The 13,461-nt window shown below is 41.7% G+C and overlaps 1 protein-coding gene and 1 long non-coding RNA gene across 9 annotated transcripts in view; one reads left to right on the top strand and one right to left on the bottom strand.

The window, feature by feature from the left end:
• LOC137441970 (uncharacterized) overlaps positions 1 to 8,030 on the bottom strand; it is a 44,574-nt gene extending 36,544 nt beyond the window's left edge. For all 8 annotated transcript variants that reach the window (XR_010987545.1, XR_010987541.1, XR_010987546.1 and 5 more), the window contains exons 1-2: positions 7,424 to 8,030; positions 5,666 to 5,743 (exon numbers count right to left, since the gene is read on the bottom strand). This is a non-coding gene — a long non-coding RNA (uncharacterized lncRNA). The remainder of the gene's footprint in view (positions 1 to 5,665; positions 5,744 to 7,423) is intronic.
• BMPR1A (bone morphogenetic protein receptor type 1A) overlaps positions 7,334 to 13,461 on the top strand; it is an 83,004-nt gene continuing 76,876 nt past the window's right edge. The window contains exon 1 of the mRNA XM_068140023.1: positions 7,334 to 7,529. The gene's annotated coding sequence lies outside the window, so the exon portion shown is untranslated. The remainder of the gene's footprint in view (positions 7,530 to 13,461) is intronic.

Here is a 13,461-nt window from a genome sequence, read left to right as displayed (position 1 = left end):
TAGTTTGATTTAAAGAAAACTTCATCCTGATGAATGAAAGCATTTCTGTATGCATGGATGGAACACGTATGTGGATTAAACCACTCAGAACTGAGGCTCTTATTTGCTTTAAGTGGATGTGTTTCATATGTGCCACATTTGAGCCCAAATTGTCATAAAGTCCATTTACTATACATAACAATAATGACTTAAACTGAGTGCACCTGGAGATCTAGTTTTTGTTAATAGCTAGGTGTTTGTGCTTTATGGTATACCATCTCTAGACTTCTGATGGCACAGGAGATGTGGGAGCAAAAGGGTATACTTTCAAAAATCTGGCTTCACATAAAAAAAAACCTAAGAATAAAAATGCTATTTCTATATTATAAATGAAGATCAGATACACTCTTTCACGACCAAATGTTCTTCTGCATTGCCAGTAATTGGCTTGCATGTTCCCTGACCCATTTTACTTTACTTCCTGGAAATTTTTCCCTGTACTGATTCTGAAGACGTCATAAACTTCCCATGATTTCTGCACATGTAGAAGCCTGTCCAGAGCTACTGTTACACAAGCTTGTAAGCTCTGTAACAATGTGGAGTCAAAAAAGGCATCACCTGCTGCGCTACTGGTGTAAGTATATTCAGTTAGCCTGCTTCTTCCTGGAAGTACCAGATTTACTGAGATTCCTTGTGGACACACAATATGTGCAACACTATTGGAAGTTTCTACTTTACTGCATGGATGGTACACAGTATCTATTGCTACACTGGACATACTTATGGCCAAAACAATCTTTGCCGTAAAGGTGATAGTGCTGACCAGAGCATACCTAATCTAATCTATGGATTCAGCGTACCTGCATCTAAGCTGTGTTGTTACAAAAATAAGGACAGAGCATACATATACTTTGAGAGTGTGTTCCCAGGGCCACCTGCTGCAGAAAAAGAACAGGGCTGTATTTTATGTGGATGATGATTCTCTGCCCTCTGTATTATTTAAACCAGTTTCTGGAATGGGAGCTATTTTGAGTCACCATTATTCAGTTACTTCGTAGTGACCAACTAGACTAGGTGGCAAAGACTTCAGTTAATTTCGCAGAATTTATTTGTGCTCACACTGAAGGACTCCACATTTCTCCCATGCCACTTATTCACCTTTATACTGCACACCTTACAGTGGATTAGAAACAGTCTGGTGCTGTTAATTACACCTGTGCACACATCAGGCTTATAGTTTAGGAGAAACATCCTCAGAGATTTAATTCTTAGTTGGAAATACATAACACATTTTGTAGACTTTTGTGGCTGGTGGTTGTTGGAGACAACCTGCTTTCCTAAGCAGTCACAGAAGCTGCAATCTGTTCAGAAGCTTCTTAAAAGAGTCAGTGTTGTTAAAAAGTAGACATTAAAGTCTGGGGACAGTATATATCCTTAGGATCCAGACTTGCACTGTTTAGTACAACCTCAAACAGTTTTTGCTCCTATACAATTCTCACATTAAAAAAAAAAGGTCAAAGGACAGTTAAGTCAGTTTTTATTTTAGACTTCCATTATTAAGTGCAACTACTTAAAATTGAACAATTGCTATCAGAGGACATATGTGAAAGTAGGAAAATGAGATAAAAACAGAGAGTGAAAAGAAAAAGTAGCTTTTAGCATAAAAATTAACCACCTAATCTACCCTTCCTTTATTCATTGCAGGATAATTCACTGTAACTGAATTAATGGTGAAACATTCAGTAATAGGCCTGGGTAAGGAAATAGGAGCAGTGTATCAGGATATCCTTTTTCCGCCCCAGAGTACCAATACTTTCAATTTTATATACAACGGAAGTAATTAATTGTAGCACAAAGAAGCCCAGCTGTGTTTCCTGATGGTCACACAGGCAGTAGCTAGGATTGTTTAGCATTTTGAGTGTGTACACTGAAAACTGCTCAGCTGCTTTGAACGTTTTATATTTTGTGAATTTCATTTTCATTAGGAGCTTTTGAATTTATAGTGGAATTTTAATATGCTATTATCTTAGATCCAATCCTGCATCCCTAATCAGGTAATTTTTTGCTGATGCCAGTGGGAGTTTAAACTGAATTTGGTATAGCTGCCAAATGCAGAGACTTGCAGACACAGGCCATTTTCTCATTGGAGGCAAAGGAAGTTATAGACTATTTGTCAGGATTTGCTTTTAGTTGTGTTTCTTTAACTCATTCCAGCACAGGGAGGGGATTAAAGTTATACCTTTATTACAGATTTTCACACCTATGGGCTGACTGCTGTGACAGAAAGATAAGCATATCTTTTTCTTGTTATTTACTTAGTAGTAGACCTATATTAGTTTGGTTTTGCTGGAATATGGAGAAAGGAGATTATTTTACTGCATTTGTTCTATTTAACAGCAATGCATTTGTGGTTAAATATTTGTTTAGACTGAGGAAAAAAAAGATTCAAGTTACTGAAACTCTGGTTCATTTGCTTTGTATAGGATTCAGATCTCTTTCATTCTAACCCGCCTGCAGGAACATAGCATTTTCAGTCTCATAAAGGTCCATCTGTGTAAATCATTACATTATTCATTATAGCTGACAGAAACACATCCACTTGAAGCCATACCTCTTGAGGATGTTATACATCCCAGGACAGAAATTTTCTATATTGAAAATAGTGACCCTTGTTTAATAGCAGGTTTGAAAAACATTTCTTCTTTCAGCATTGGTTCATATTCTGTTGCTGAAAAGGATTGGTATCAAGAAGTGATTTTTTTGTTATATAGGCTTGAGGGGATGAACCTTCAGCATCTGTAGGAGAAATGTTAATACGATGTGGTTTTGAATCTAGGGATTAGTCACACTTCTAAAAGAAACTAGTAAATACCTTTTATAATAAAAGGTGGAGGGACACAAATACATCTGAGATTTACTCACTCTCAACGAGGTTAAAAATTAAAAATTCCTTGTAGAGCATTTAGCACTGCAGACTGAGTTAATTCAGAACATAACATTTAAAATCAGCTCTAGAATCAAACTCTAAACACTTAATCTTCTCAGAGAAGATGCAGAGTTACAGAATTTTATTTGCATATGTCTAGGGGAATAATTATTACTTATTCTCAAAATTATGTGAGTGAAGCACCTAGGTCAAGCCCCTGCTGAGCCTACAAATACTTTAAGGCTTTTGATGTTCTTACTAGCTAACACTGCCTTTAAGAAAAACAACATAATTTGAAATGTTTCTTTGTATTTATAAGAAGAGTTGCCTCAGAAATTATTATGGCCTGCCAAAAAGACTGCAATACCTTTTGTTAAACCTCGGAATCCATACAAAGAGTGACATACAGTTCAAGTAGGCACAGGAAGTTTAATTCTTGTATGGCAAAATGTCTCCTAGAGCACTTCTAACCCCAGGCAAAGAACTCCTATTACTACAGCCCTTTGCAATCGAGTTCCCTACTGCACAGTTCCATACGGAATCAGTTCACATCCTGAAGCAGCTGCCAAAGGCATGACAGGTATAGCCCTGATGTATTTCTTCCCTGTCCACCTGCACAAGGCTGAAGATGAATCCAGTCTGCAGAAGCCCAGCAGTGACTCCGAAGTACACCAAGTGCTTAAGCTATGGGAAGTTTCCTGTTTCCTTGTGCTTAAGCACTGCACATTAAGTTGCTGTTTTCTGGAAGCTCTACAATGCTGCAATGTGTTCATTGCACTTGTTGGACTGAGGCTTGGGCAGAGCTTGCAGTGCTGATGAATATTTCTGCCTTTTTAATATCACTGTTTCACTATCAGAAATTATTAAAAAACACTTTTCTTCACAGATTTGATTCTGCCTTACTGAATTAATTATGCTTGTACTTTACACACTTAATAAAATCCATGGCATTTCTAAGTAACAAAAAGATTAATAAAATTATAATCAAAAGAACATGCTTTCAAGTAGAATAATTCGGGGGGGGGGGGGGGGGGGGGGGGGCGGGAAGAGCCAAATTCACATAAATTCCAGTTAAAAAATTGTGTCCTTGGCTGAAGGATAATACTCTTTTAACATGTAACATTGAATATTTATTTTGGTAACAGTTACAAAGAAATACTCATCTAATTGCAAACAGTTTTCAAATGGATATTTGGAGCACAGATTTAAGACATATGAATTGCAGAGACTGAGGGGAAGAAGAATCTACAAAGATGAAGTCCTATCATGTGGATGACCTTCTCCCTATATAAACCTCTTTGTTCTTAAAAATCTTTTGATATTTAAGATTTGCAGTTCCCAAGTGATTCCATGAACTAATAAGAAATTCCTGAAGAGGAAATCAGAAAGAATGCAGCTGGAAGGCTATCCAATTAATGATTTGATTTTCTTTTCTTTTAAATACAGCTGTCTTTGTCATGACAGTCAGTCTTAAACTGCTTCTTCTATAATTCATGTTACACTTCCACACCCCATCCTGGCCAAATAGTGAATGAGCATGGTAAATGGGGTTTGATTATTTGTAGTTTACCACACAAAAATGTTAGGATTATTTTCTACAGTTACTTTATAAAGAAAACTGTTCCATCATCAAGTTGAAGATCTTTGCATGTCAGATCTGGTCAGCAATCCCCTTCTTACACACAGATTGTTGTGCAATTGTAAATAAGGAATTTTAGTCTAAACACACTGTTTTCTAACTTTGGTTTGTTGTAAATTTGTATGTTTCAAAAATGATAGTTTATACCTGTATGAAATTGAAAACATTTCAAGTACTGCACTATTCTGAAAGACACCAGCATTGTCCATGTGATGTTCTGTCAGACATCCATCACAATCTAAATACTTTTTAAGGTTGTTCTGGTTCATCATTTTAGATCAAGATTCACTTCTATCTCTAGCAGCCCTAATATTATGTTGGTTACTTTTACTGACTTTATTCTGTCATTAAGACAAGTATTTATACAATGCCCATTTAAGCACAGAATACTGACCATGGCAATGCAAGCTTCCTCCTCAGCAACACTATTTCTGGCCTGACATGGACTACCACTTTATCTTCAGCACCCAAATGCCTTGCAAAGTACTAGCTGAGATGGCGATTTCTTCAATGTGCAAATCTACTCACCAGGAGTTGGATTAAAATAGTTGATCCACTTCACACAAGGGATCAAACAAATTTCAAGGCTAGTGTCTTTTGCCAAGTTCATGCCTACTGGATTTAAATCAATATCCAACATCTGAAAAGCACAGAGATTATTGCCTGAAGAGATCCTAGCTCTAGCAGCTCTGGTTCTGGTTGGAAGCACACACATGCATGTTGCATTCTTCTTCCATATTGAGTGTCTATTCTGTTGCTCTAATCTGATAGTAGACAGAGTGAGAACAGCAGACTCATATTTTCCTCTGAAATTATAAACATAAGCATACAAGTTCTGTATTGCTTGGCATGAAAGCTGCGATTTTGTCTTTCTTGCAGGCTGTCCTTGTTTTAGACACTGACAGATTTTTCTGGATGATGCTCATTAGAAACTTTTTTCTAAAAGGCTAGTAAAACAAGAACCATATTTTTAAATATCTATCACTGTAGTCACTGGCCACTCATACTTACCAGTGTGCCTTTAACTGTCTGTGTTTTAAAGAAGTCTGTGAAGTTCATAGGTTTTAAACCATACTTCTTTAGTTTTCCTATATAGGATATTATGCAAACAAAACACTTACCTAATGATCTATGGGTATAATGCATGTGAATAATATTGCAGAACCAGTGCTCTCATATTACATTCAGAGGTGACAACGCTGGAAAGGAATACACAACATTTACAAGTCTTATCTGATACTGGCACACAAAAATGGAGCTAGACTGTGGAGAGGTCAACAAAATAAGCAAGCCCATGGTTCCCACAATATATGCACATGTGGCTATTTGGCACTGATAAGTGATAGTGCTTCCCATGTGGTTATTCTCTACAGTTTATCTGGGCAGGCATCTTGACATTAGCAATTACTGGTGTATGTATCCTGAAGGGCTAAAGGGTGTTTTGGTCTTCAGCAAAGGGAAACTGAGTAGGTCCCCTTCAGTGACTTTGCATAGAAAGTTTTTGATGTAGAATAACCACATGGCAGGACAAGTGAAAGGCATGGCCACATCAACAACACAACTGCTGCCGCTTTATTGAGTGAAGGACTGAAACCAGCAGCCCAGGTGCAAAGTGTGTCGTCTCTTTACTGTATGACATAGTGCCACTACAGCTGCTTCTGCACTGCTGCTTGGAGACCTCACTTGAACACAAACAAATGATTACTTTGCTAATTTGTCACAATGAGGAGGAGTTTGCAAATACAATGCAAAACAGGGCCTTCAGCAGCCTTATCAGTAAACAAGGACGCTCACTGCAGAAGTTACAATGTATTCCAATCTAACTAACAGGGCTTATTTATTTAGACATACAGGAAATGGAAAAAAGCAAACAAACAACTCTGTCCGTTGCATTGGTACGGAACCCCTTACACAGCACCGCAAAGTCTGCCTTTTCAGAACTATTTCCCCACAGAGCTAAAGGACCCGTCTGAGGGCTGCTGCCCCAGCTCGTGGCCCATCCCAGCTCACACACAGTCGCCCTTCAACTCACATGAAAATTGTTACGGTAATCCTCCACCCCACCTACTCTGAGTGCTAGCAGCTTGTCCATCTGCCACGGCAACAGCTCCACCAACATCTGGATGGAGCTTCTCGGCCTTGCTGCCACAGCTGCTTCTCATGTCTCAATCCCTCTACTTGGCGAGCAGTGCCTCCATGACACTCGGCCACTCTTTGCTCTCACACCTTCCTGGCTTATCCTAATGGCGCTCCCACACGCTCTTCACTAGAAAAACTCTTCTGGGCGGGAGGGTAAGGTAATGTCTCGGTCCCGTGGCTGGGAGCGGTGGACTGGTGTCCGAGCCGGGAAGCGAGCCTAGCGACAAGGTCGCATAGGCGGCGGCTGGCTGCGGCCTGCACTCCTGCCCGAGGAAGGACTATGGGGGAGGAAAAGCAAGCCTGGCTAGTTCTTCTCGGCCAACTTTTTCCCGGGGTGCCCCACCAACCCTCCCGCCCACAGCACGTGTTGAAGGAAGGGCAGATGAGATGGGCAGCGGCCGGGGGATCCGGGCAGCGGCTCTGAGGGGGCAACAGCCGCCGCGCGCTTTCTGCGGCGGGGGAGCGGGAAGAGCACCCAACGCTCCCGAAGGGCCGCCGAGCGTCACGGCTCACCGCGAGCCCTCCCTGCTGCTGCGCGCACGCTCCCGCCTGGTCTCCAGCCCCGCCGTGCGCGCGGCCGGCTGCAGTGATTGGAATTCAGCTCGTGCCCGCCCCGCCCGCGCGTTTCAGGGACGGGCCCGCGCCGCGAGCTGCTGCCGGGACAGAGCCTGCGCTGATCCCGCGCCGCTCCGTCCCGCCCTCGCCCCTTCGACACGCACCCGCCTACGCCCCCGTCTCACCGGAGCCGTCGGGGCCCTGGAACGGCCCGCCGAGGACGGCGGGGAGCGGGCCCCCTCTCCCTTCGCCTTCCCTCCCGCCGCGGAGGATGAGGAGCCCCCACCGCCGGTGAGTGCGGCGTCGAGCTAAGCTGAGCTGGGCTGGGCCGGGCCATGGAGGCCCCAGCGGCCCCGGCCGTGCGTGCGTGCTGCTAAAGAGCGTCGGGGCGCCGCAGGCAGCGCCGCGGCATCCTCCCATCACTCGGCCAGGGGGCCGCAGGGCGCTCCTCGGCGCTGTCTCTTCTCACTGCCGCGGTCTGCAACCCCTCCTGCTCCCGAGCTCGTTATCCGCGGCTTGGCCCCGGGCAGGGCCGTCGAATGCGGCCACCCAGTGCGGCTACCCCGTCTGGCGGCGGTTCTCCCGCTCTAGCCTTTCTTCTTAGGGAGACGGGGAGCACCAGCGGCTCTGTACCTCCGCGGTGCTGGGGGCGCCGCCCCACCGGGCCACGGCCCACGGGAGGCTGGGTGGCCGCCGCGCCGGCGCAGGGGCTCCTCGGGGCCGGTGGTTTGCTGCGTGGGCACGGGGGCCGCCGGCACGGCGCTGGTGGGGCCGGGCCGTCTGGCAGCCCGCGTTGCGTTTTCTCGCCGTGCGCTCCCTCCCCCCCCGCCCCGCGTCTGCGCCCCTGGTGTTGTAATCCTGGGCTCGGTGCCGAGCAGCCCCAGCCAGAGCGGGCGGCAGCGCCCGTCGTGGGAAGGGTGTAAGAAATAAGGTGCTGCTTCGTCTTCCTTTTGTGCGAGCTTTGAACAAAGCTGTGCTCCGCCTTTCCCCAAATCTGCTGCTGTTTTGGCGATGTGACATAAAAACCTAAGAAAAAAGAAACCAAATTCATCTCACGTAACTTATTAGTAAAAGATTGTACTGTTGAGTATGATGTTTTCATAACTGATTACAAAATCTATTGAAGAGGGTTTAAAACCATGAATAGCTCTTCACCACCCTTCAATCAACCACCCTCTGATTTTGGTAAAATTAAAAGTGAATTCAGCAGCGGGGAATGGTTGCAAGTTGTGGCATTTCAATTCAGCGGTTGCCTTACACTTTGTGTCGAGAGTTGTATGGTGATTCCTCCCAGTGTAAATTGATTGCGGTTCTAATTTGCATTTTTTTTCGCTCTGTGGACAGGTAATTATTTTTGAGTTCTTTTATCAAGTTAGTATCCTAGGAATTGTTCAGGCCTGTTACACGTAAAAGTAGAAAAGCTGCTTTTGTAGAGGAGGAAGACTACTGATTGAAAAAGTTGCCTGATTTGTACTGGAGCCTTATCGCTGGAATAATAAAAACAAATAATATGAGAGCAACTTATGTTCAGATGTTTTTTCGAGTCTGTAGCCAGAAGTATCTTATGTTGTGGTATTTATAGCAGTCTGGATAAAATTCTTTCTAGAAATGTATGTGCCCTTTGTTCTTTTATTTCTGTCCCTTTTAAAACGTTTTCTTATGTTACTCACCACGTTTTCCTTGTTATGTGAGTATGCCTGGATTTTGTACGTATTTATATAGAGAAATACAGCCTGGTGGGTTTTGAGTTCTAGTCTGAAATTTTTGGGAAGATCTTCTCACGCAGCTTGCAAGATGCAGCTGCCAGTCCTTAGAATGTCCCATTGGCTGCTCCTTTCCAGGGACAATGACTATCAATGACTATATGTGGTTGGATCTGAATTATTTTTTTCCTTTTTTGGGGGGGGTGTGTGTGTATGGGGAGGGGGGGTGTTGTTTGTTGGTTTGGGGTTTTCTGTTTGGTAGGTTTGTTTTGGTTTTGTTTGTTTTAAATTATGAGGTAATTTAGGTTTGAAAGGGTCTTCTGGATGTTATCTGGACCATCTCCCATTCCAATTAGAGAAGAAAGACGTGGCTAAATTGCAAGCCTGAAATAGCAAGTTACTTGGAACTCGGTGTTCAAAGACTGTTTACTGAAACAGTATATAGGTAGAGCCTTGAGTTTCTTAAAGTCAGCGTATGGAACCCAAATGCTAATGTTTTTGGGACACCGCTGAGCTATGTCCTTGCAGTGAGAACTGTGTGCTTTTTTATGAGAATTAACAATACTGAATGTGGTAGAGTGTAAATGATAGATGGGACGTTTCTGGATACCAGTGTTCAAGAACTGATAATCTGAAGTGTAAGAGATGTATCCAAAGGAATTAACTTTATTCTTTATAACGGTGTATTTATTGAACCACTCTGAGGGTGAACAAAACTTTGGTCATGTTTAGGATTGACTGTTGTGCTTGGTCAGATGTGTAGTAAGCAACATCTGCTAACTTCTCTCAGAAAAGACATTTAGATGAGCGTTACTGTTGTATGAAAGGTCATGGAGTGTTGCACTGCAAAGAGAAAAGGCTTTCGAAGAAGACTTTGCTTCCCAGAGTCCTGAAAGGCAACCAACGGATGGATAAATTTGGTTTATAATTTTTTTTCTTAGTTTTAAAGTTAAGAATAATTGTTTTATTTGTTCTTCAAGAAGCAGCATACAGATTTTGTGATGATGTAATATTAAAAAGAATACATAGGGAAGGGCTTGTCAAGTAGTCACTGAATTATATTTTTGCAATAAGAAATTTTTTTTCAGACTGTATTCATATTTTAAAAGGGAAAAGTGTCTTGAAAACAGCAGTATTAAATAACTCTGAATTAGTAGAATATTCATAAAATTTTGTGTCAGTATAGCTAATAACGCTGCAGCTTTCCAAAGCAGAGTGGGGCACAAATAGGAGGATCTGCGTACATCCCTTCGCAGAAAGGATCAAAGAACTGATATTAGTGCTTCCACTAATTTTGGTGTAGCCAGGCTTTCTAAGAGAAACAAAGCCGCCTGCTCCAAAGCCCTTAAAAACAAACAAACCACAGGAAAAAAAGCCCACCCCTCCTTTGCAATTTTGTCCATCGTTGTGGCTGGTAACTTAGAATGATGACAGTATCTCTTTCCGAGAGCAGGTAAAATGTAACAAATGGAGCTGCACTAAATTCTTTGGTAAACTGCTGAAAAGCCTAGTTGGAGGAATGAGACCAAACACTATGTGGCAGGGAATGTGTTACAAACGTGTGTGTTTCTTCCTTCTAAAGTAAATATTTGGCTGAAAATCTGTCCTTTCTGTGGAGTTATCTGAGAAAGCATCTGGAATTTCTTGGTTTCTCAATAAAAAGAAGGGATATTTTTGGTGCCTGGGATTTTATTTATTTTTTTTTTTTTTTTGTCACTTACCTTACTGTCATCTTTAAATAAATGACAGAAGGAGTATGTGGGTGCAGATGGAGTACTTAGCCTTATTTCACTTGCCACTGTACCAAAAATGCTGGACTGGGGGGCTGGAACAGAGTGTATGTGCTTGGTGGCCTGACAGCAAACTTTTTCTCATGCTGCTGATTTAGTGGTTCCACTTTCTCCTTTCTTGGATAAGACCTACAGAACCCTCTGTACTTGCCCCACCACACTTGTGCTGTTAGTCCCAAGTTGCAATGTCCTCTACAGTGGCTAGTGCACTTTAATAAAGAGAAAGCGGGGAATTTTTTCCTCTCCAGTTTCCTTGCTGTCCTTTAAAGGTTGCCTGAAGTCTCTTGAGGGTTTGATATTTGCAGAAATAAAGTAGTTTTGCTTACTCTGAAAAATGTTTAAAAGTGAAAACAAATGTAGCATTTAACCTGCTGTATTATGTCCTTCAAAAATTATGAGACTGGAATAGGTTAGCCTTGAAATTGGGCAAAAAGTTGAAATACTCACTTCATTTGTCTTTGTCGTACAGAAAACATCATTTTAGCCTTCTGAATGTTCTTATTGAAAAGGTATATGGAATAGCCACTTTTTCAGGGATTCAGTCCAACATCTGTTCAATGCTTTGTGCTGTGGGTATGTGATTCTCCAGAGGTTTGGCGTGATACAAAGAACTGGCCCACCACTGACCAGGCAATGGACTAGTGCTCAAGGTGCCAACTTGCCAGAATGGTGTTTGTTGTGAATTGGCTTCTCAGCACCCTACTGGGTCAGTTTACAGAGCCTATTAGTCATATTTTATGCCCACTGTCCCCTAAAAGCAAAGCAATTCTACTGGTCTTCAATACATATGTTGGAATTTGTTGTAGTAGGTTTGTGATACTGAAGCAATGTTAGTTTGTTGTATATTTGGCTAATTGGACAGAGAACTTTCTTTGTGTTGTGTTGGTGATATGGAGTATGAGTTTCTGCTTATGATCCTGTTGTTTCACTTGTACACAAGTAGTATGGAAAATGTGGTCGTTGTGTTTCAGATGTATAATCCAGATAGTTTTATTTCTTGACTTTGTTTTTAAATGGGTGTCCTGTACTTGCCTCCCATCTCATTTAAATTCTGTTTCAGTTCAGTTTGCTGTTTTGTGATGGTCTCAATAACATTCAAAATAAGTTTTAATATAGGAAAATAAACTCTAGTTCATGGCTGTGATAATATTTTTAGATTGCATGTGCATGATGAAAGGAGAAGCAACAGCTGAGCCTTAAATAGGTCCAGTGTGTTTCTACCTTGGACTTTCTGCAGTGGCATCTATTGTTAGAGTGAAAGCAACTGGATTGATGGGGTTCCATGTGCAAGTCATCAGCCAAGTCTGTTACCTGTACCAAATTCTTTCTGGTTGTGTTCACTGCAGTGTTCTGAGTAGTGTGAAGGATATTAACTTTATTTAAAAACATATTAAAAGGTTCTGAGTAAATCTGTGTTGTAGTAGTTCATAGGGTGCATACCTGGAGCATGACGCTCTGATGCTTTTTTCCCTGCAAAATAGGAATTCCCAAAATACAGAGGAAAACATGATAGGTTTAAATGTAGTTCTAATATATGAGGAGTTTGATGTATATTAAAAGGGGGGAAAACCCTAGTATTAACTCATCCCTGCAGTGCTGTAGCCTAATTTGTGTTCTAACAGGATAAGTATTTTTAACAAAAATTTGAAATCACATTCTCAGTGTCTTAGACAATTGCTTTACATGATGGCTTCAGTCAACTTTATTAGCTTAAAATGTGAATGCCACTAGCAATTCTTTGTGTCTGTGTTCACCATTGCAAGAGAAAACTGTCGATTTTGCTATATTTTGGCTGATAAAGACACAAGCAGAGGTAGCACAGATAAGTCAGAGAAGTATCAAAGGAAGTCTCAGAAGATACATGCCAGATCTGGTTCATGGAAACAATTTCCTTTTCACTTCTGCAGCTGTTGAAATGGTCTGAATTTGGTTTTCTCTTGTTTTTTTTAGTGTTATTTATTAACATCTTTTTCTTGATTAAAAATCAAACAAACAAAACCCCCAAAATGTTCATAGGATTTCATGCAATCTCTGTGAAAGTATGATCCCAAACCTGACTGGAAATCAGTGGGCAGAGCCTACATGACTTACGGAGGACTGAAGTAGTCAGAGATTTCACTTCTGTAGTGAATTAATATTCTGCTCATGAAGGATTTGTTGAAGAATTTGTTGTGTAAATGAGTACATTGTTGTGGTGGGTTGAAATTACCCCCCAACTAGGGACTAGGCTAAAGTTCCCCCTTCAGACTGTAGGAGTTGTGTGCTCTGAGTCAGAATTTCAGGGACACAGTAGTGGTGAATAAGCTCAGATATAGTTTTCTCAATAAATAATTATTTTTCTTTGTATTCTTTGTTCAATTGGAAATTCACATTGCTGTGGTGATGGAGAGCCACTGGCACTGTTCCATGTTCTTGAGCAGGGGGATAGAGGGTTTGAAAATGAAGCATGAACAGTTGTGAGGAATCATTCGGCAGGGAGAATGGATACTGGAAATAGGAAATACTGTAACATCCCCCTTGTCCCCTGTGCTTCAGAATGAAAGAACTTGGAGGGCAGCATGAGAAGAGCAGATAGTTGAAAGAAGATGACAGGGTGAATCTCAGTGACTTGAAATGTGAATGAGAAAATCGGAAAGCTGTAAAATGTGCTCCTTCTTGCTGCACATCTTCTGTGGAAGAGAAACACATCTTTTACAGAATGCCTTGGAGAAAGTTTCAGAAGATGCCCTG

Source organism: Melanerpes formicivorus, unplaced genomic scaffold (genome assembly GCF_026170545.1).
Source record: "Melanerpes formicivorus ecotype bairdi unplaced genomic scaffold, bMelFor1.0.p_v2 SCAF_6, whole genome shotgun sequence".
Classification (NCBI taxonomy): domain Eukaryota; kingdom Metazoa; phylum Chordata; class Aves; order Piciformes; family Picidae; genus Melanerpes; species Melanerpes formicivorus.
Note: the sequence above shows the minus strand (reverse complement) of the source record. Positions and strands in the feature narration are given on the sequence as shown.